Source organism: Eumetopias jubatus, unplaced genomic scaffold, assembly GCF_037043125.1.
Source record: "Eumetopias jubatus isolate StellerSeaLion01/CBP00866 unplaced genomic scaffold, mEumJub1_p1.0 scaffold_8, whole genome shotgun sequence".
NCBI lineage: Eukaryota > Metazoa > Chordata > Mammalia > Carnivora > Otariidae > Eumetopias > Eumetopias jubatus.
Window position 1 is genome coordinate 123901959 of NW_028274814.1, and position 22363 is coordinate 123924321.

Here is a 22363-nt window from a genome sequence, read left to right on the forward strand (position 1 = left end):
AACCTTCTCCTCGTGAGCTTTCCAAAGTCAGCACCAGAACCCGGCTCTGAGACCCACCTGTTCTGACATAGGAAAATGTGAGGACACTGCAGATTGCATTTGTGTTTCACCTAAATTTATATACTTCCATTTGCAGTATGAAGCATTTCTCCAGACTTCATTTGTCTTAATTTTTAAAACAGAAACTCTTGTATCAATAGCTAAGTTGTGTTTTTTACACCAATATAACCATGGCAATTATCTTCTTTTTTTAAAGATTTTATTTATTTACTTGACAGAGAGAAAGACAGTGAGAGAGGGAACACAGGCAGGGGGAGTGGGAGAGGGAGAAGCAGGGCTCGATCCCAGGACCCTGAGATCATGACCAAAGGCAGACGCTTAACGACTGAGCCACCCAGGCGCCCGGCAATATCTTTTTTTTATAGTATTAGTTTGCATAGGAAAGTTCATCTTGTGATATATTATTTTTAATATATTGCCATACTTCAGTTGGTCTAAAAATTGTTGTTTATGACAGTTTCCAAATTACTTCTTTTTACTGCTAAAAAAATTTTAAAAGGTCACTAAACACCAAAATTCTGATTTCCAAGAATTCATTTTATCCCACTAACCATCTGCAATAAAATAAGTGTCAGATGTGTACTCACAAGATATTGCCACCCTAACATTTGGAATAGAAATATATGGCAATCAATTTGGGTTAGGTGATTAAACATCTTTTTTTAAGAAATAAAAAACAATATTTTAGTAGCTACTTAGGGGAAAAATATATGAAAATCCACATGTATACAAAAACTATGTTTGTGATGATTCACTCTCCAAAAAGATTCACAATAAAATTATATTGAATATTAAATTTTCCTGACACATTGAAAGGAAGTTTATTAATATAGATTTTACTTAAATCCAATTTTAGTGGCACTTACCTATTATGGTAATTATGATCTCCAGTATTATTATATTATAATACTCTTATTTTACTACTTGTCATTTACTGTCATTTAATCATAATTAACTCTCTGGATTTCTGTGGGAAATCCTGAGTATCTGAATGTTATGGAAAACCCTACTATATAATGTATTTGGAATTATGATGGGAAAAAAATTTTGAAAAAGACAAGTAGTTGGCAAATGTCCCCATGCTGTACGTGCCGCAATCTCGGCAAAAATGTTCACAATAACTTTTTTATAATCATTAAAATAATTTCAATTAGATATTCAAGAAGTAAAGCCTTGTTTTATTCAGTGTCCTACCACCTGCATTTTAAGAATCTTCCTGAAAGGCATATTAATATTATAATTATACACCTAATGATCTATCACGCCCATCATGCCCTTACAAGTAGAAAATGTTTCTTTTTGTTAGCAAAACTTTATCCACAATAAACTTAACAATGTACTGACAATTATTCTTAGTTACTAGATTTAATTCTATGAAAATGCTGAGGTTTGTCCCTTTTTCCCAGCTGTAGAGGACAAAGTAAAGTCACTTACGTTTGTTAGAAAAATGATTGCTATTTATGGCAATGCCAGAGAGAAAGAACATAAAATGAATGTGTTATATCAGCAGGAAAGATGTACTTGAGGGCAGTGGCTTTCAATATTAGTTGCATATTAGAATTACCTGAGAAGCTTCTAAAAATCCCATTCCAGAGGGTACACTCATTCTAATTAAATCAGAATCTCCGGGACGTGTGGCCCAAGCACCAGTATTTGGTAAAGCTCTCAGAGTGAAGTCAAATGTGCAACCAAGTTGAGAACTTGGGGCTATAGGGCACACAACAAGAAGAAAGAATCTGACCTTTGACTGCCTTCATATCTCTCATTTCCAGTAGACCACATTTCTGAGGTGGCCAAATAAAACATTCAGCCACCTGGACCTTTTGCTCTTAAAAGTCCTAGTCCCATAACAGGCAAGGGCCCCAATGGCTGGCCTGCTGGGGTCTTGGGCTGGTGTCAGTCTGAGAAGGGTTCTTCCAGGGAAGAGCTGTGCCCTCTGAGAAGATGGAGGCCATCTGCTCCAAGTCCCTCCACCAGCAGCATGGCTTCCCCTCTGAGGTCATCTTCTTCACATGGCTTGGTCCCTGTGTGGCTTGGCTCATGCATGGATGTTTAGACAAGGGTAGTGATAGCATCACTCCCTGTACTACAGGAGTCTTCCCACGCGTTCATTCTTAGCTCCCGAAGACCTGTTCCGACAACTCCTATCAATTCCAAGTTTATCTCTTCCTCTAAGCAATGCCCGGCATTCGTGAAGAGGAAAACAGAGGTGAAAAATACCTGAATTAATACCAAGGTGGAATTCTGATCAAAAATGGTGCTGTAGACATATCATACTACAATGTAAATAAATAACTACACCAAAATGTCCTTTCTTGTCCTGACTCCAAGGCCACATATAGAGCAATTTTTTACTTGGACACAATGTATTTTCACTTTTTTTTTCCCACTTCACTCCCAACCCCTTTTAATGTTATCAATGTCCTCCATTTACTTCTAGAGATTTATCCAGTGTGTCAGGATACACCATCTTCAAACTAATATTCCTGCTAAATAACCAATGATAATTCCCAAATACATAAACATCTTTTTAGGTCTTTATCTGAGCTGATTTCAAAAGCAAGTGTTATTTCATCTTTTCAAAGAACATATTTATCGGTAAGCAGTAAACAGAAGCAAAGAAAAAAAGAGGCTATTTCCTATTTCCACCAAGTATCGAGGACAAACATAATTAATAATTGTCTGAAATGAATAGAATTTAAGTAATCTCAGAGGATTGATATAAAGAATGTATTTTTCAAAATTTGAGCCCCATTGCAACAGTATAAAAAGCATCTAACACTATTATCTTGAGATAAGAAAAATTCATTGGAAACAGACATTAGAAAACCCACCTAGTGAAGAAATTACAGGTGGTTATTTGCTATACAACCTCAGGCAAAATTATTAAGCTCTCTTAGCTCCAGCGCTTTTACTAGTACAGTGCTGGTAATTCTTGAGGGACATAATTGCTTCACAGAAAAGCATGCGTATGGAGTCAAAAAGACGTGTCATTGAATTTCACTTCTGTTAAATACTGGTTGAGCAATTACAGACAAATTAATTAACCTTTCTGAGCTTCACATTTTTCATGTGAAAAAGAGTGAAATAATCCCTTATGTAGACAGTTATTTAACATATTAATAGCATGTATAAAGTGCCTGTTTAAATGCTGTGAGTACTCTAAGCACTTTATAATTGATACTGATTATTATTTCCCCTAAAGTTGGAAGCTACTGCAAAGATTAGCAATTGTAAGAGCCCAAAACTGGGCCAAAAATTCTTAATTTGTTCCATAAATATATATTAAGCCTTGATGTATGGAAGCCACTATGGAGACATAAAAATATAAATGTATACAACATTCCTTTGCCCCCTCAATTAGTAATAATTTAGAACAGACATATGACACTAATACAAATAACTATTGGATCAAGCAGTATGTTGGCAACTAAGTGTCAGCACCTGCCCAGACCAAGTGCCTTAAGACAGTAGAAAACAAGAAGTTTCCAGATAGAGCAATTTAGGTTCTAGCGGGAGGAAGGGGCCTTTCAGTTGGAACTTGAAGGAGTTGGATGGGCCAAAAGGACATCCAGGCAGGACAAATATGAAGTAGTCAATAAAACAGCCAAAAGAATGGGTAGAGTTTACTTAATCTGGTCATATTTTTGATGGAACAGGAGTAGCAGCAGTAATCCGATTGCTAACCATTATGTCATTCTAAAATTGTCAACTTGATTCCAGGTTATAGATTCAGTCAAAGTAAATCCAAAATAAACTAATATTTTAAGAGCCAAGACATGGATACCTTCTATATAACTCTAAGAAATGTCATTTGAGAACATTATGGCAGAAAGATGCCATGTGACGAAGGATATCAACTCTCCCCGCACCAAATGAAATTGAATTGTCAGTTTCTTTTAAGAGAACATAACTGGAAACTGAAATGACTTTTACAAGGGAAGTTTCATTGGATAAACATTTGCCATATATTAATTTACCTTTTTAGCAATTAATTCTATTTTAAGAGGGCAGGATTTAAAGGATTTGGAACAATACCAGAATATATTCAAATGATCTTGTGCCATATGACTCTGTACCATATGTGATCAAACTTAATTAAACTGATTTAAAAAAAAAGATGTCATTGTTTGCCTATAGTATGGATATAACCCTCAGAACCTAAACATTCCAAATATTGGAAATGAAGTCATAAAAGTAGTTCAACCGTGCAAAGATTTAATTTCTCTTTAAAGACATAGACCTGAGAGAAAAGGATTATCTGTTCATATGGTCAGAGTAAACAACCCACTTTTGGGCCCAACAGATGGAGGCTTTGAATCTGGGAAGGAGAAAGCAGAGAAGAATAAAAATGCAAAGCTTAAAATGACCATTTGAACTATGTTTTACAAAACCTTCTTCCCTACTCAGTGTGAGCCTGCAGGCTCATCATTACAGGTATAAGGAAACACGAAAATCCTCTGGGTCTGAAATTTCTGAGTCTATATTATTTATTCATCAGTAGGAAAGCTTGGTTTTAATATGCATAGTTAATCTTATAAAAACTGAATTAAGTAAAATTACCAGATTTTGTTTTCTCTACTTTCAATAATTTATTTCAGTTCCTTTAATATTTATCTTGCTAATACTATGCTTTGCAAGAAACAAGAAATTTTTATGATCTTTAAAAAAGAACTACCTGTAAAACTCAATATTTGATAAGAAATTTCAAGCCTGGGAATTCTTAACTTGGTCAAATAAAGGTTTCTTTCTCACAGTTTTCTCAAAAAAATTATTATCCATAGTCTCATGTTAATATTTTGAGTTAACATTTAATCAAATGATATTGAGAAAATGTACTCGAAATGTACATATAACACAACACAACCTAAGATAGCTAAGTGCCTTGAAGTGTCTGCAGTTTTCTTAAAAAATAGAGCAAAAACAAAGATTTCATTGTTCCCTGACACCACAAAAAAATTTGGGTTCTGTCTAATATACTATTCATTTTATGTCAAAGAATTTTTTTAAAGATTTATTTATTTATTTATTTATTTATTTATTTATTTATTTGAGAGAGAGAGAGAGAATGCGCACTCATGCAAGGGAGGGGAGGGGCAGAAGGAGAGAATCTTGACTCCCCCCTGAGCAGGAAGCCCTCTGTGGGGCTCAATCTCACAACCCTAAGATCATAACCTAAGCCAAAACCAGGAGTTAGACACTTAACCAGCTGAGCCACCCAGGCACCCCTCAAAGAAATTTTTATGTTATGAGCATATCATTTATGAAATCAGTATTTCTTACACAATTCCAAAAAGTAGCTATTCATTATTTCATTCATAGATAAAGTGTTGAAATGTTGTGAGGTTGAAATGAGAAAGCATAAGTGAAGCTCTGACCCTCTAGTTCCCATGACTACCCCTCGGCCAGTTTGCCTTCCCTACACACACCCCAATTCTTTCCTCTTTTCTCAGGAGTTCTCCCTGCTTTAAGATTAACCTAACCCAATACCTTCTCTCTGGGACTTTGCCTGATTGTCCCTAGTCCAGGTGGGCAAGTTTATTGACTACTCTGTATTTATCTCTAATGGTTGGACTTGGTTATACAGATTGGGAATGTAAAGTTTGTATTAAAATGGTCATTTAGTCATAATGAGCTACTTAAGACCTACTTATAAAAGGAAAAAATAACTAATAGTTCTTAAGTGTTCATTGAGTGCCAGGCTCTGCTCGGTCCTATTGTATGGATCATCATTCCAACCTCCTAACTGGTATGCACTATTATTATTCCCATCTTACAGATGAGGACACCGATGCTTGAGAGAAGCAATCTACCTAAGGTCTTGCTGCAAGTCATTTGCAGTGAGAGAGCACTTCAACCCAGGTCTTCCTGACTTCAGAATCTGTCCTCTTAATCACTGTGGTGTACTACCTTTCCTTAGGGTTTTATTCTATGCACAGGACCTAAAACTCCTTTGAGATGTAAATTCAAAAATTATAAGAAGCATTTATGAAAAGAAAACAACTTCATTGTCTTTTTAAAACAATGAATTGGCAAATGTTTAGCCATTATATAATGAATTTTTAGCATACACTACCCTTATTCATTTATGTCTATGGAAATCAACATGATGATGTTTAACACTCATTAGTCAAACATCATGACCTCACATTATGGTAAGTCAACAAAAAAGTACTTGAAAGAGTTTGATTTATTGTTTTTTTAATTTAAATTCAATTAACCAGCTTACAGTACATCATTAGTTTCAGATGCAGTGTTTAATAATTTATCAGTTGCGTTGCTGGAGGGAAGGTGGATGAGGGGATGGGGTAATTGGGTAATGGGCATTAAAGAGGGCATGTGATGTGATGAGCACTGGGTGCTATACACAACTAATAATTGATTTAAAGTATCTAACACAGTCTTCATAGCTAAATGATAATTCAAGTCAAGGCAAGGCAATTATTCATTTAAGGATTCCATGTGAACAAAGTAGTTTTAATTTGAAAATTAAGTTGTCTTTCTTCCAAAATTTTTAAAAAGATTTTTATATATACATATAGGTATACATATATATGCATATGTAATATATATATGCACATACATACATATTACATAATATATAAAAAAGATTTTATCATTCCTTTGAGAAACATAAAGATGTAAGAGTGACCTTGATAATTCCAAAGATTAAGGAAGTCATGAAGGACATGAATTTTCTACAGTCTTGAGGCAAACTCTTTGGAGCCAAATAGAAATGGAATGAGATTCTGGTCTGGCGCCCTCTAGCTGTGGGACCTTACACAAACCACAACTCCTTTGTCTCTTCATTTCTCCGTATATAAAAACTGATTTATTGAAAGAATTAAATGTAATTATGTATGTGAAAGTGCCTTTAACAATGGTACTTAGTCGACTTTTTAGAAGTTGATTCCTTTTCTCTTTCTTTTAACATTTTACACACATTTGTCGAACCCCTACTAGGGTTCTACTCATGGTTCATCCCCTGGGAATACAGACATTGAAGGCAGAATGGAACCCCCCAAATAGTCTGCGGTTTAATAAGAATGATCAGAAGACCAACGAACAAAACACAACATAACCCGTGTTGCACAGAGGTGAACACAGACTGCGGGGAGGACCCAGGTCAGAATGGGGACTTTCCGAGAGGATGGGTCTGCAGAGGGTGGTCCAAGCTTGGGAACACTCCCAGAGACTGAGGGGGACGTTCTTCACTTCGTTTCTCCTTTAAACCTCACAACAAACCTGCAAGTTACTTATAACCCTTCCCACTTTCCAGATGATGAAATAGTAGGGCCTGGAGAATTCTTCCTAATGTTCACAAGTATGAATACCAGAGAATAAATAGGGATGGCAATAATAGGATACCATGATTCAAAGACATGGCAAAAGAGGGTAGTTGGCTAAAACCAAGTAGCTGGACCAGAATGTCAACGTAAATGAAGCAAAAAAAAAAAAAAAAAAAAAAAATCAACTCTCTTCCAGGCTGGAGTGAGTAGAGTTCTAAAGACACCAAAGGTCTTATCAGAAGTCTTTGGAGTGGTGAAAAGTTAGGGAATGTCCTCAGTAGCTAAGAAAACCTCCTCATGTTATTCCACATCTCTCTTTTCCCTGGTCCAACTCAATCCAGGAGAGAAGGCAGGCCCTCACAAGAGGCCACTGAATAAACAGAGACTACCTAGTTTCAGTACAGCTTATATTAAATAAGAGAACAAACTCAAACACACAGGGTGGACAATATCAAGTGATGCAAATCAGTCAGCTTTATGTTATCATACTGAAAGACTAATATTACCCATTTGTTAGGAAACAAAAGCCAGGATGAGTGAACAAACCAGTCAACCCTTAGATTTTTCTTGCCTTCCAGGAAAGAGTTACATATGTCAACATTGACTCAGCAGGGCTGGTTGCTATTTAGAAAGAGAGCCACATTACACCCACAAGGTTTTTGTTCAATTTATGACAATGTTCCCTATAGAACATCAGTCTCTGCATAGTTAAAGTCATGATCTGGGTTGAGGTAAACAAAATTTTTTTCCCACTTTTACAAAAATTAAATCTGTGTGTGTGTGTGTGTGTGTGCATTTAATTTTATAAAGGACTCTAATATATTTGATTTCTAAAATGTCAGTTAAGACACTGAGATAAAAATGCAAAGAGGTTTATCAGCTCCTACAATAGAGATAGGGCTTGCCTTAAGCATGGCATGACTGGCGGTTCCAGTGATGTCACCAGGCCCTGGTTTTCCTGTGTCTTAGATCTTCTCTCTCCCATGTTGGCTCCCTTCTCCTCTCATTGTTGCAAGATGACTTAAGCAGCCCCAAACCTCATACCTCTCACCCTCACATCCAGTAGGAAAGGCAAGCCTTTTCTTCAACAGCACCAGAAAAGGTTCTGAGATACAACCCAATTGGTACAGCTTTGCACTCTGCCCACCCCAGAAGAAAACAATCATTATGAACACAGAAATGCAATATGTTGATAATCCAAGGAAGGGAGAGAAGAATAATGAATACACAGTGTTCATGAAATATAGTTTGAAATATAGTTCAAGGGTTCTTCAAAGGAGAAAAGGAAGAGAATAAAAGCAAATCAAGCTGGTCTTCAAGGGGATGTTAGGCAAAAGGGAGTGTCACCATCCCTGTAGAGGCTGATTTATAGCAGTCACACTACTTCAATAGCAAGCTTTATTTTAAAATGATTGGTTATTTTGTTTTCACAAATGTCACTTTTTCTAATCACTTCTCAGAATCCTTCACCAGATATTTCTTCTTTGCCATTCCCTTGAGTGTGGGTGCACTTTCAAGACCTGCCTTGGGGATTCTTTTATCATTGTGTATATATCCCTGCATAAGTCCATCCACTTCCATGGCTTCAAGCATTGTTTGAATCCATATCTCAAATTCAGATACCCTCTTTGGTGATCCCAAATAACACCCCTTTCTGGGGCTCTTAAGTCGCACTCACCTAATATTTATTAAGTATCAGCAATATGCCATTCACTACTTGATATGCTATGGGTAACAGCAAAGCAAAAGCAGGATGTGGCTCCTGACCTCAAAGAGTACTCATTCTGGGATGGAAGGTGGGCACTGAGTACTTGCAACTGTAATTAATGCTATGACAAGAGAAGAACAGGATGGACCTGTGGTCTCCAGATCCACATAGTGAACTGCTTGCTGGATGCCTCGACTCAGCATTCTCCAATGTCTTCATAACTGCAAATTATATTTCACCATCTTCTCCCCCAAAATCGTGTTCTACATTCGGTATTCCATTTAATAAAACCACCAAATACATAATCTCTCAGACTGGAAGCCTCAACTCTTGCCTCTTCTCTCCTCTCACAATTCCCTAAATCTTACTGATTTTTATTTCTCTCAGTATGCCAACTCTAGTTTCAGTGAACTTCAGACTCCTTGAATTTGATATACTCTTTCACATGCTACTCCTAACCCCTGGAATCGTCTTCACAATTCATTCTTCCCTTCTCGCTTTCTACTTCCAAGACACTTTGCATGAACCTCTCAACTTACTTTACTAGAAACAGGACATTAAGCTATACAATATCATGGATCAGAGTTTTTTCTATTTCCTGGCTGTAAAAAGGGCACTTAGAATATGGCATATTATCATTAAATACAAAATGAATAAATGAATGAGTAAATGAAAAACGTCTTCCTACCATTTCCTCTACTGGATTAAACTAGTATTATTGGTAAGCACTTCATATCAGGTAAGACCCCATCTCCACTATGTGCTATGGTGGTTTTATGTTGCGTCAGCTTGGCTAAGTTGGAATTACACTTCTCAGAATCCCCTTTCTGTATGGTCCCTGGGTAGAGTTGGGCAAAAAGAAACTTGTGGGAGGTTTAGAAGGCAGAAGTGAGGCAGTAGCCACTACACTCTTGAAGGTTATTGTGGCTAGAGGTGGCAAAATTCAGTTGCATGGGTATCGGCACGTTCCAGTTTGTTCCCACTGCTTGATTTGCAAACCAAAAGCAAATCTAAGCCCGTCACTAGGAACCTGGCTTCAAACTCACAGAACAGTGCCCACGGAAGGCAAAAGGCTTCTACACTAGCCCCCTTCACACCCTTACCCCAGGAGCTGAGAGTACCGAACTTCCAGTATTCTGCAAGCTCCAATTGGTCCATTGGTACCTATGTCTCATGATGGGTGATGGGTACCTCTTCTCTGATCCTCTAATTCCCCTTTATAGACCTTCAATCCCCAGCTCGTTCCATGTTGTATAAAGCCCATGCCTACAACACATTCCTTAATCCATATAATTCATAGATTGTTCTGCCTTTTTTTAACGGATATAAACTATTTATTGAATATTTGCCACCAAATACTGTTAAATACATTATCTGGCAGTAAATTGTTTTCAAGTTAAAACTTAAGACACAAACACTAATATTTACAATTCTTTTAAGGAATGTTATATAGTGACACATCAAGGCATAAATTCTTTTGGTATATAATTCTTAAAAAATGATACTAGCAAAAATGATGGGAAATCCTCAGCATGAGGATTTTTTACATTTTACAAAAATATGGTGAAAGATGGTAATAATCCTATTCAATATCCTGGATTCAATCCCTTCAGGAGATTGAATCAAACTTGAAAACTTGAAAATATACAGATAAGGCAGGTCAAGACTGCCACTGAGAAGTACATCTAGTAACATGTTCATCTAGGAGGCCACAGTTGGGAAGATCTGAAGTATCAAGTCAGTTCGATGAATGAGTCGGTTGGCATTTATAAACATATTTATTGCCTTGTCATCTTTAAAAGAGGTTTTCAGAGTGTCCATGAAACTTCTGGACTACTTTACAAGTTCTTTCTTTTGGTGTTCAACTGCCCTGGAGTTCTGGTACTGATATTTCTTGAAGATATTATTCACTATATCAAATTATTTTATTGTGTTAGTTATATCCTTGATCGTCTGCAGAAACCTTCCTCTGTCACAGATCTCATGTGAGATCTTACTTAGAATCTGTTTAGGTCCTCATGCCTTTTAATTTGGTCCTGGAATTCTGGCTTTGGAAGTTCAATCATATACTCTTCTATGTCATCAACTGCCATTCGAAGAAGGGACTCTGTGAATTAATGTCTACATTATTTTCCTTTAACATTTTCATAATGATGTCTTGTATGAAACCTTCATTTTCTTCCTTGTTCTTTTTTTTAAGATTTTATTTATTTATTTGTCAGAGAAAGAGAGATCACAAGCCGGGGGCAGGGGGAGCGGCAGACAGGGGGAAAAACAAGCTCCCCACTGAGCAAGGAGCCCAATGCTGGGATCATGACCTGAGCCAAATGCAGATGCTTAACCAACTGAGCCACCCAGGCATCCCTTCTTCCCTGTTCTGACACATGTAGTCCTTGTGCTGAGCCTGTACCCAGGGACTTTTCTTTAGTTTGCTTTATATATCTCCTACTCTAAAGAAGGTTTCTCAAACAAAGAAATAAAAACTTGACCATGTACTGTCATTATCTCAACTAATTTTGAACATGGCCTGCATAGTATAACATCTACTAGGAATTAAGCACAAACACTGATAATGAGAATACTTTACATTTACAGTGTATTATAGTCTTTTTAATGTTTTACCATATATCAATTATCTTCACAATTGCCACTAAAGCATGTGTATTGTTCCCTACTGTGTACACAGCACAGTACCAGACATTTATCAGTCTGTCTAATCTTCATAATGCAACAAAATCAAATTTTCATATGTGATGAAATAAAATATACTTTTTCTTTTTTTAAAGATACTACTTATTTGAGAGAGACAGACTGTGAACATGAGAGAGAGTAAGCACAGGAAGGGGGAAGAGCAGAAGGAGAGGGAGAAGCAAGTTCCCCGCTGAGCAGGGAACCCTATGCATGGCTCAATCTCAGGACCCCAGGATATGACCTGAGCCAAAGACGGATGCTTAATGGACTGAGCCACCCATGTGCCCCCAAAATTATACATTTTCTTAATAATGGCCATCAAAATGCCTTTTAGGACAAAAACTATATGGGGGCGGGGAGATATCTTGATAAAGAGCTTGGAATAGAAGTGGGAATCTTGAAGGTGTACATGTTAGCAGGAACCCAAGGAAAATAAAGATGGTCAAGGAAATGGGAGAAAAGGAGCACAATGAGGTGGAATTTAAATGTAGAAAGGGTGTCAAGCAAAATCTCACTGATGTGACCATGAGAGATAAGCACCTTAAGGGACTCTCAGAAAGCCAGGAGAGGGTTCTGGAATTTTTATATTTGAGCTCATTTTATTTGTATTGCAAGGAACAGGGAAATCCTAGGTGTCACATTATTTACATAGAGTTACAGAAATTGAGGATAAAAAGAGGAGCAACTTAAGCTCATAGAGCTGGACACAAGTTTGTCTGACTTAAGCTTCTACAATGGGTCTGAGGTCATAGGCGTATAGTCCATCCCAGACATACTTGACTCCACATCCCCTCCTTCGGCTAGACCACCTGTGACCCCTTAGGATGGGGAGAACTAACCTGAGCCAAGGAAGAGTTAGCAAACCTGTTCCCAATGTCAAAGCAGAGCCAAGAGCAAGGATAGCCTTGCGTATTCCACAGGTGAGCTTCCCCTGAAGTAGTTTAAGGGATTGACAGCAACAATGTCTGATCTTCTCTTCCCTGCTCCCAAGCTAAAGAGTGGTGTGAGCTCCCCAGATGTCAGGGAACAGGAAGGGAAGGTGTCTTAGAAATATTTCCAGAATATAAGAAACGCAAAGTTTGGGTGCCTGGGTGGCTCAGTCGCTAAGCGTCCACCTTTGGCTCGGGGTCATGATCCCAGGGTCCTGGGATCAAGTCCCGCATTGGGCTCCCACCTCAGCAGGAAGCCTGTTTCTTCCTCTCCCACTCCCCCTGCTTGTGTTCCTACTCTCGCTATCTCTGTCTCTGTCAAATAAATAAACAAAACCTTAAAAAAAAAAAAAAGAAAGAAACACAAAGGTCTTGGAGACCCTTGGAAAGAAATAGGTCAGGGGCCCACTTCCTTTTCCAGCCAAATGAATGCCTAGAGGGGAGACACAGAGGAACCTCGGCCTATAGCAATAAATGAGGCACTGTGTTCCCAAGGGGAGCTGCGTCTGGCTGTATTCATTGCTGAGAAATCCATGGAAGCCCCAAGGGAAATCCCTTTGGCTAATGAAGACAGCTCAGCCGGTGTCCTGCATGTCCACCATCCCCGGTTGTGTAAACCTAGATGCTTGAGGAAATAAAACACCCATAATGAGAAACAGAAGTTACCTGTGTTGGGTGCTTATTACATACCAGGCTCTGTCCTGAGGACTATTAAGCATTATCTCCTTTAATTCTCATGAGCCAGCTATGAGGTAGGTTAACATGATCATACTCATTCTACAAATGAATACATAGAGAATGAAAGGAGTAAAAAATAATTTATAGACTGTGTCAAAGACCCCTGGTAATACAGAGCATGGCAAGGTGCACTGGAATGAGTTGACTTTCCCCATCACTGAGAAGACAAGATAATGATGTCCCTGGACTGACCTGATAGAGCGGGGCATACAGGGATAAATAAGCAATGCACAACTTCCCACTGGGAAATGTGATGGAGATGGAGGGTGAGAAACATGGGGAAGAAGTCTAGACCATGCAGCTATACAGTGGAGCTTAGGTTTCTAATTAAGGGTTGCAGTGTAACCAAGTTCTAACATCCAGGCAGCTGGCTTGGGTGTGGGACCTGCATCTTCAGTTAGTAGGGCATTGAAAACACTCATCTTTTGGCCAGTGGAATTGAGAGCCCAGACTGCCTACACGCCAACCCTGGCTCTGCCATTTAGTAGTTTTGTGACCTTGAGCACTTTGGAAGAGGGGATCATAACAGCATCCCTTTTACAATATTGTGAAGATTAGATAAACTGTATTTGTGTTAGCAAGTATCAATTCCAACCTGGCAGCCTGACACCGACATCCTATCACCTGCTGCAGGCTGACTCTGTTTTCACCTTCACCCTCCATGTCCCCACACCACAGACCTAACATTCATCAGACTCATATATAAAAAATGATTGAAAGGTACCACCTCTGAGACTGTGTTCAATGCGATTATGATTACTCTCTCTACTCCCTGGCTGGCTCTACCACAGTTTAAGAGCGGCTTTAGAAAAAAAGAAGATGTGTCCAGAATCAGGACTAAGGTGAAGAGAGTGAGATGCATAGAGCTTAACACTGAAGGAGGCACCTGTGCTCAGGACCATGCAAGTACCTATGTCATGGCTTTAAAGAGAAAAGCTGGAGGGCTAGGATTTCAATATTTGAATTCCTGGTGGGTGTACAGTTTATATAGGAGTTACTAACTTTTTAGGTAAGTTGTATTCCTCAAAAGTTGTTAAAAGGAAAAAAAATAGCTTAAACACAGTAAGTGATGTTGCTAGTTAAAGGAATTAACTTATGAAAGCATTTGTAGAACCAAGACTCCATTGGCAAGTAATTTATTGTTTACCAGCAACTGAATTTTCCTTTGTCATGTTTGGTTACACTCTCCCTTTAAAAATTACCATGTGTTATGCATGTGATATTTGTTTTCCTGATAACAGAAGAGGTATATTCATGTAAGGATTTCTTTGTATTTTTTTTTTGCATGCAAGAAATGCAGCATTGAGGGAAGTAAAGTATCAAAGGGTCTCAAAGAAGTGCCATGAATTTTTCTACATTGTTGCAAATGAACTAGGTTCAAAAAAAAAATCTTTAAAAAATACAACAGGGTTGTGTGAACTCTACAAGAATGAGTCTTGCTAGAATTTTGGCTACTCGGTAATTCACAAAGAACCATCTTTTATCTTTTTAAAATCTCCTCTTTTTTTCTGTTTTATAAGTAGTTTTTTTTTCAAAATAGTGTTCTCTTTTTCCTCCTTGAGTTCATTCTGTGATTCTTTTTTTTTTTTTTAACTTCTTGAGTGGAACACTTAACTTATTAATTTTTATCTTTCTTTTGGGCATATACATTTCAGACTACAGCTTTAGCTACATCCCTTAAGTTTTGCAATAAATGTTTTCCTTCTCAAGTTCTAAATATTTTAAATTTTCATTATATTCCTTCGTTTCATAGTATATTATGTGTGTTTTTTAAATTTCCAAGCATGTGGATTTGGAAAGAGGGATAATCTTTCTGTCCAATTGTTTTGTTTTGTGGTTGAAGAATGTGGCCTGTGTAATATTAATCCTGATATTTATTAAGTTTTCATTTGTGACCTTCTACAGATTCCTATTTTATAAACTTCCATACATCTTTAAATAATATATTCTGTAACTGTTTAATGAAGGATTCTCTCTATATATTAGACCAACTTTGATCATCGTACTATGCATGGGATTGATATGTTAAAATTGTCCCTGTAAATTACAGATTTGTCGATTTCTCTTTGCAATTCATTCAGTTTTTGCTCTATGCAGTTTTAACGGTTATTTTCTTAGGGAAAAACATTCATGATTTATATACTTCCTGGTGAATTGTTTTCTATGTAAGATATATTTTTTTTACTAATAATGCTTTTTGTCTTAAAGTCTATGTAATTTAAGTTAATATTGTTATTCCAGTTACATTTTGATTTATAAATGCGTGGTATATCTTCTTCTATCCCTTTATATTAAAATATTCCACATAACTGGGTCATAGGTACACCTCTTATTAAAAAAATAATTGAATGGTTATTAAAAAATAATTCAATGTGTTACTGTATTTGTAGTTTTTGTTTTTAAAGTGCAATCTGGAAATTCTGGGAAGATGGTAGTGACGGTGGCAGTGTAGTTTTGCTCTTGTTTGAATCCCCCCCACCCTGGACATTAAAGCAGTCATAGCAATTAAATGGCAAAACCAAAGATCCGTGTACAAAATTACAACAGAAGTAGGCAACAATGTATCCCCCAAAACAAGCAAATGGAGACAAACCACCAACAGCCACAAGACACACATGGTATTCGCATCTGTGCAGGACAAATTACAGGAAAGCGAATAGTGTTGTGTCTAATGTTGACCAGAACCCCAAAAGAACTGATAGTTTTTTATTAGGAAGTACAGTGGGCTAATTTGAGACAACCAGATGTAACCAAGAATGAATTTTTCTCTCTCTAAAACCAAAGTGACTGAAAGGGTTGGAGCAGTTTAACCCTTATGAACTCTCAATCCTGAAATGGGCTTCCTTTCAATAAAGAAACCATGCTGTGGAGAAATTACTAGAAGTGGAATGAAATTGAACAATTTAAGGAAAATTAAGATTAAAAAAGAGAAGATTCAGACCGAAGGGGAGTAAAGAAGACAGAAAATCTTAGGGAGCAAGCAGCCATATGTTTTAACATTACATAAAAATAACAGAAGAGGGAGCTTTGTGACATTAGAAAAGCTTTCCTGAATCCTGCCTCAGTCTGAAAGGCCAGGATAACTAATTTCATGTAAATATGGGCAACAGAGAAGTATCAAGGTCAAATCCCATATAAAGTTATAAGAAATGAGGCAATAAGGAGCATAACATTTCTAGAGATTATGAAAGCCAGAAAAGTATGTCCACAAACAGATCAGCACGGAACTTACCATTTCAAAATTAGTTAAAACCCATTAAGAAAATTATACAGGATATGAAAAAAACAACATGAATCAGAATTTTTCAAGCTGAGACCTAAAATAACAGAATTCAGGAAAGAATTCAAAATAAAAGAAAATATGCTTTAAGATATTAAGGGCAAAATAGAAGAATACTGGTGGAAAAAACACACAACGAATGAATTAAAAGAAATAGAAAATGAAAAGGATTTTTTTTAATCAGAGGAAATAAAGATATTAAAAAGGGTTAAAGGAAAGTGACGAATACAAATATGGACAAAGAAGATCTAACATACAGATATTAGGAGTCCCTGATGACTAAAACCAGAGCAAAAGAATAGAACAAGTACAAATATTTTTAATTAAAAAAAACTTCCTCTGATTTTTTCAATGTTTGAAACCACATATTGAAACATCATACTGACTACCTGATATTACTGACTTAAAATGACCAATATCTAAGAAAAATCCTAGTAAAATCAACAAACTTTAAAGAAGGGAAAAAAATCCTTTGGGCATCTAGTAAAAAAGATCATGTGACTTATAAAGGAAATCTATTAGATTTATACCAGACTTTTAAAAGCAATATTTTATTCCTAAAGAAAATCGATAGCATCACTAAGATATTTAAGCAACAAAAGTATGAACAACAGTTTTCATACTCATTAAAACTGACTTTAAAGAATACCAGACACAGATGAACTGTTATCAACATACAAGATCTAATGGAATACTATTCCAAAGGGCCCTTCCTGAGGAATTTACTACAGAGGAAGTTTCAAACAACCTAAATGAATGGAGGCCTAAGACTAAAGAAGAGCTTAAGGGACAGAGAATATTATGTTATAGGTGGATGCTCTGATAATGTAGATAACATAATGTAGATCAAAATGTGATCAAAATGGCAAGAAATATGTCACATACCAAAAACCTGGAGCAAATGTATGTTTCATGATAAAGCATTCAATTTGAAGTCATGAACAAGTCAGAGATGCCCCATCACCACTTCTATTCAACATTATACCAGGGCTCAAACCAGTACAAAAGTTTAAAAGCAAAAAATATACTAAAAAGAAAGTATTAAAAAGTGTTTTAATTCAGACATGATGGTCCAAGAGATGATACAAACTATTAGAACTAATAAGGATTTTTAAAGTTCTGGATATAAGATCAATGTACAAAAAAAGTATGTTTCCTTATATAAACAAAAACAATCAGGGAGCTTTGTGACAATAGAAAAGCTTTCCTGAAACCTGCTTCATTCTGAAAGGTCAGATAGGTAACTTTGATAATAACATCAAAACCTATATGATACCTAGGTACAAACATAAGTCAAAATGTGCAAAATTTTAATGGAAAAAAAATTATAAAACTTCATTTAAAGACACAAAAACTGGTTAAAATAAAAGGAAAGAGACTATATTCATGGATGGGAAGATTCAACAGTATAAACATATCAAGTTTCCTCAAATTAATCTTTTTTTAATTTAATTTTATTATGTTAATCACCATACATTACATCATTAGTTTTTGATATAGTGTTCCATGATTCATTGCTTGCATAAAACACCCAGTGCTCCATTGAGTACGTGCCCTCTTTAATACCCATCACCAGGCTAACCCATCCCCCCAAACCCCTCCCCTCTAGAACCCTCAGTTTGTTTCTCAGAGTCCATAGTCTCTCATGGTTAGTCTTCCGTTCCGATTTCCCCCCTTTATTTTTCCCTTCCTAGTATCTTCTCTTTTTTTTTTAAACATATAATGTATTATTTGTTTCAGAGGTACATGTCAGTGATTCAACAGTCACACAATTCACAGGACTCACTGTAGCACATACCCTCCCCAATGTCTATCACCCAGCCACCCCATCCCTCCCACCCCCCACCACTCCAGCAACCCTCAGTTTGTTTCCTGAGATTAAGAATTCCTCATATCAGTGAGATCATATGATACATGTCTTTCTCTAATTGACTTATTTCACTTAGCATAATACCCTCTAGTTCCATCCACGGCATTGCAAATGGCAAGATTTCAGGGGTTTTTGATGGCTGCATAATATTCCATCATATATATATACCACATTTTATATGCTGTCTGCAAGAGACCCATTTTAGACCCAAAGACACCACCAGATTGAAAGTGAGGGGGTGGAAAACCATTTACCATGTTAAAGGACATCAAAAGAAAGCTGGGGTGGCAGTGTTCAAATTAATCTATCAATTTAACATAATTTTAATTCAGAGCAAAACTTGCTGAAGCCGTCCTTCCTCCTCCCTTGGCACGCATGTGTGAGTCCTCAGGTTGGATCCCTTCTCCAGGCACTGAGGCAGCTGTGTGGAAGATCGAGTCCTATTCTGCAGAGAACTTTCTTCCTGGTGAATGGCCTTCACTGGATGATCTATGTATTTTAAAGGTTTTTGAGTTTGGGGGAGTCTAGCAGACCTGCAAGAACAAAAATTACTCTTCAGGAAAATAAAATAAACCAACGTAACCACAGTGTTCATTGTAGAGTCAGAAATTGCTAGACTTGCAAAGAAACAGGAAAATAGCATCCATAGGGAAAGAATTCAGTTGATAGAAACTGACCAGGAGATGGCTCAGATATTAGGTTTAAAATGCAAAGACATGTCAGCAGTTACGCTGATGAAGTTTAAAGGCTTGTTGGAAAATCTGGACTTAATGGTTGAAGAGATAAGGGAATCCCTTAAAAAGGACCTAAAGGAAATTTTAGGAGTAGAAAGTAAAATACCTGAAGTGAAAAATGTAAACAACTCCAGTACCAAAAAGGAGTAGCCACAGATAAAAGGTTTAGCCACACACAAAAACAGGGTTGGCAGAGAAAATAGAAGGAGCAAACTCTGAAATAGCTGAAGATACTGAAAATTTGACTTGTAAAAGAAAAGAAATAAGTGAGCTGAGTAGCAAATTAGACAAAGCTGAAGAGTACAGTATGAACCAAGGTACGGAATTGTCCCATGATGAATCACAAAATGACAAAGTCATGGAAAGTATGGAAGAAGCCACAAGCAGTATTGACAACAACACTTGCGGAGATCATAGCATCCATACAGAAGTAACACGAGAGAACCAAAAGATTGGAGAGGATGAACTGGTCAAAGAAAAAAGAGAGGAAAAATCCCTCAGAATTTAAAGAATAAAGAGAAAATTCTAAAAAACTCCAGAGAAGATGAAGGAGCAGTACTTACCTTGGCGGCAGACTCTTCATCAGCAACACTGGACATTAATAAGCAATGGACTAATGTCTTCAACATTCTGAGGGAAAATGATTTTGAACCTAAACTTCTATGCCAAGTTAAATTAATATTTAAGTATGATAGTGAAGTAAGGACTTTTTCAGATATGCAAAGTCTCAGCAATTTTATTAGCCAAAAACCGTTTATGAACGAATTACTGAAAGATGTACTCCCACAAAAGGAAAAAATAAAGAAAGGAAGAAGGTATGGGATTCACGAAAAAGTGGAAAAAACTCTACTAGATTTGAAACATGGAGCTGAGGGGGAAGCCAGTGATGGCTTGAGCTTTCTATTTGTGAAAGAAATAAAGATTGATGAACCAGAGGAGGTGAAGAACTTAGAGACTCAGGAAGAAGTCTTCAGAGCTGGAGGAAAAGGGAGAAGAGGGTTCAGAGAAAGACTCATTTTAGACCCAAAGACACCTCCAGATTTAAAGTGAGGGGGTGGAAAACCACTTACCATGCTAATGGACATCAAAAGAAAGCTGGGGTGGCAAACCTCATAACAGACAAATTAGATTTTAAACCAAAGAGACTATAATAAGAGATGAGGAAGGACACTACATCATACTTAAAGGGTCTATCCGACAAGAAGATCTAACAATTGTAAATATCTATGCTCCTAACATGGGAGCAGCCAATTATATAAACCAATTAATAACAAAATCACTGGGTGATGGACAATGGGGAGGGTATGTACTATGGTGAGCACTGTGAATTGTTTAAGACTGATTAATCACAGACCTATACCTCTGAAACAAATAATACATTGTATGTTAATAAAAAAAAATCAAAGAAACACATCGACAATAATACAATAATAGGGGACTTTAACACCCCCCTGACTGAAATAGACAGATCATCTAAGCAAAAGATCAACAAGGAAATAAAGGCTTTAAATGACACACTGGACCAGATGGACTTCACAGATATATTCAGAACATTCCATCCCCAAGCAACAGAGTACACATTCTTCTCTAGTGCCTATGGAACATTCTCCAGAATAGATCACATCCTGGGTCACAAATCAGGTCTCAACTGGTACCAAAAGATTGGAATCATTCCCTGCATATTTTTGGGACCACAATGCTTTGAAACTAGAACTCAATCACAAGAGAAAAGTGGAAAGAATTCAAATACATGGAGGCTAGAGAGCATCCTACTAAAGAATGAATGGGTCAACCAGGAAATTAAAGAAGAATTTAAAAATTTCATGGAAACAAATGAAAATGAAAACACAACGGTTCAAAATCTTTGGGATGCAGGAAAGGCAGTCCTAAGAGGAAAGTATATAGCAATACAAGCCTTTCTCAAGAAACAAGAAAGGTCTCAAATACACAACCTAACCCTACACCTAAAAGAGCTGGAGAAAGAACAGCAAATAAAGCCTAAACCCAGCAGAAGAGAAATAATAAACATCAGAGCAGAAATCAATGAAATAGAAACCAAAAGAATAGTAGAACAGGTCAACGAAACTAGGAGCTGGTTTTTGAAAGAATTAGTAAGATTGATAAAGCCCTGGCCAGACTTATCAAAAAGAAAAGAGAAATGACCAAATAAATAAAATCATGAATGAAAGAGGAGAGATCACAACCAACAGCAAAGAAATACAAACAATTATAAGAACATATTAGGAGCAACTCTATGCCAGCAAATTAGACAATCTGGAAGAAATGAATGCATTCCTAGAGATGTATCAACTACCAAAACTGAACCAAGAAGAAATAGAAAACCTGAGCAGACCTATAACCACTAAGGAAATTGAAGCAGTCATCAAAAATCTCCCAACAAACAAAAGTCCAGGCCCAGATGGCTTCCCAGGGGAATTCTACCAAACATTTCAAGAAGAATTAATACCTATTCTTCTGAAACTGTTCCAAAAAAAAAGAAATGGAAGGAAAACTTCCAAACTCATTTTATGAGGCCAGCATTACCTTGATCCCAAAACCAGACAAAGACCCCATCAAAAAGGAGAATTACAGACCAATATCCCTGATGAACATGAATGCAAACATTCTCACCAAAATACTAGCCAATAAGATCCAACAGTACACCAAAAGGATTATTCACCACGACCAAGTGGGATTTATTCCTGGGCTGCAAGTTTTGTTCAACATCCATAAACCAGTCAATGTGATACAATACATTAATAAAAGAAAGAACAAGAACCATATGATCCTCTCAATAGATGCAGAAAAAGCATTTGACAAAGTACAGCATCCTTTCTTGATTAAAACTCTTCAGGGATAGAGGGTACATACTTCAGTATCGTAAAAGCCATCTATGAAAAACCCACAGCGAGTATCATTCTCAATGGGGAAAAACTGAGAGCTTTTCCCCTAAGGTCAGGAACATGGCAGGGATGTCCACTATCACCACTGCTATTCAACATAGTACTAAAAGTCCTAGCCTCAGCAATCAGACAACAAAAGGAAATAAAAGGCACCCGAATCA

General features: G+C 36.9%; 1 pseudogene; it reads right to left on the reverse strand.

Moving 5' to 3' along the window:
- Positions 1–10758: 10758 nt before the first annotated feature.
- LOC114222962 (programmed cell death protein 10-like) lies at positions 10759–19898 on the reverse strand (annotated as a pseudogene).
- Between the last annotated feature and the right edge of the window lie 2465 nt (positions 19899–22363).